This window comes from Myodes glareolus, chromosome 22, assembly GCF_982192425.1.
Source record: "Myodes glareolus chromosome 22, mMyoGla1.1, whole genome shotgun sequence".
NCBI lineage: Eukaryota > Metazoa > Chordata > Mammalia > Rodentia > Cricetidae > Myodes > Myodes glareolus.
Window position 1 is genome coordinate 25,403,862 of NC_142047.1, and position 2,228 is coordinate 25,406,089.

The 2,228-nt window shown below is 41.7% G+C and overlaps 1 protein-coding gene across 2 annotated transcripts in view; it reads left to right on the forward strand.

Moving 5' to 3' along the window:
• The window catches only part of LOC148118498 (ubiquitin carboxyl-terminal hydrolase CYLD-like), a 29,830-nt gene extending 28,776 nt beyond the window's left edge, over positions 1–1,054 (forward strand). For both annotated transcript variants that reach the window (XM_087900225.1, XM_087900224.1), the window contains exon 16: positions 1–1,054. This exon is cut by the window's left edge and continues 296 nt beyond it. The gene's annotated coding sequence lies outside the window, so the exon portion shown is untranslated.
• Positions 1,055–2,228: the final 1,174 nt, after the last annotated feature.

Here is a 2,228-nt window from a genome sequence, read left to right on the forward strand (position 1 = left end):
GGCCCTTCAGCAAAGGATTCTTGTGTTTTTAAACAAATTACTTTTGTGTTCTTGAAGTATTTAATAAGCATTTTGCACTTTAGGAAGTATATTTGTGTTGGTTTTTTAAGAAGTTTAATTTAAATGAAGTTTAGTTTAAATGAAGTTATGTTTAGTTTTCTTTAAGTTTATTGAGTTTATTGCATTGATAACATATTTTTGGAAACATACAATTTTAATTGTGACGTCTAAAATCTCTTTTAGTCCATTGAGGATGTAAGTAAATATTTATTCTTATGGACCAAGGGTATGACTGTGACTCTACCATGTGCCTTTGCAGGCCTTCTCTGAGAGTATGGTATGAGGACAGAGCTTTGGGGAAGGAGTTGCTCCATACAGCCCCAGCTGTGGCTTGTCACTCATTGATTCTAGAGGACTATAGCATCTTCCAGTACAGAGTACATCGCCATGTTTCTGAAGTCTCCACTTTTCTCATATTGTCACGTTTTGGTCATTGTGAAAGCTATCCAAACCCAAATTCCGTTACTGGTGTCAAGCCCTAACACAAAGTAAAGACGGTGGTATTTTAAGAAAGGACTGAAGTTTATTTTTACTTGATAGCAAGAAGCAATGCAAATGAGTCTGAACATGCAAAAGATCTTCCAAGACAATGCTAGTCTGGCAACATCTATTTAAACTTGGACCAGTGTTACCCTTGGAGCTCCTGTTACCAAATGGTGTTTTAAAATAGCATTTAAACAACAATAACATTGATCCTGTCTCTTAGTTTGTTTTAGCCACTCCTCAGCCTTTCCTATGGCTCTCTTATTCTACATCACGAAGTCCTATGTTAACTCCTAAATCAAAGCCAGCATTCTTCAGGCATCTCCCGCTGTTTCTGTTGAAAGACTGATCCCAGTGAACACACCATTTGGACTACTAGTGTTCTGCTAATGCATTGAGTCTTTTTATTGTTAACACGTGACTTTAATAAGGAGCTTTAATACTATTCCCATAAATGGAAGGGATATATTAATTACAATTGTAATAATTACAATAAATTAGACGTTGGCATGGAAAATGTGTTGCTGTTTCTATAACCAGAATACTGGTAAAAACAAAGAAAATCATAATATAAAAGATAATGTCTTGTTCACTAAAGGTCATATCAAAAAATAATTCGTTCAGTATAGGAATTAAATCACTGATAGTCATTTATGATAGTAAATATAGTCTATTTACTATATAGTCCCCACCCACCTTGTCCATCACTGTGACCACCAGTTAGGTACCAAGGGACATCATCATTGTAGTCAGCTCCGTGGACTCAGAAAATGTCCTCTGCTGACTTTCAGCTCTTTAGCTGGGCTTTGTGTTATGTTTATACCCCTAGGCTTTTTGTTTTCTTTCTTTCCTCTTTTTTCATTTTAGATTTTTTTAATTCATTTTACATCCCAACCACAGTTTCCCCTCTCTCCCCTCCTTTCGCTGCCCTCCCCCTCCCGCTCAACCAACTCCCATCCACTCCTCCTAAAGAGTAAGACCTCCTGTGGGGAGTCAACCAAACCTGACACATGAAGTTGAGGCAGGACCAAGCCCCTCCCCACCTGCATCAAGGCCGAGCAAGGCATCCATCCCACTATAGGGGAGGGACTCAAAAAAGTCAGCTCCTGCACCAGGGATAGACCCTGGTCCTACTGCCAGGGGGCCCTCAAACAGACCATGACACCCACATGCAGAGGGCCTAGTTAGGTCCCCTGTAGGCTCCCCAAGCTGTGAATCTGGAGACCTCCCTGAGTTCCCATGAGCTCCAGTCAACTGTCTCTATGGATTTCTCTTGGTTTGTGGTGTAGATAGGGGTCAGTCTCCCTGGAGTCAACCTGGTCTGAAGGCTGAGTGACAGAGTCCTGTACTCATGCATGAGACCCTAGGGAGAGCTGTTCTCTCCCTGTGTATGTATATGCGCTCATCTCCAGGGGCACAAAGCACTGGAACTCTGACCCAGCACACCAGGAGACCCAAGGGCTGCTCAGAAAGAAGCTGTTGGTGGGAAGGGGACGAACAGTGAAAGAACTCAAGAGATAAAAAAAAGAATTGGTACCCGAGCTTGTACCAAATAAAAAAGCTCTGTAAAACAAGATGTACAACCAACAGATACCAAAACAGCTTCCACAACTAAGGCTCAGGGAGCATCAGGGGGAAGGGGCAGAAAGACTGTCAGAGTCAGAGGACCAGGAAGTCGGCCAGGA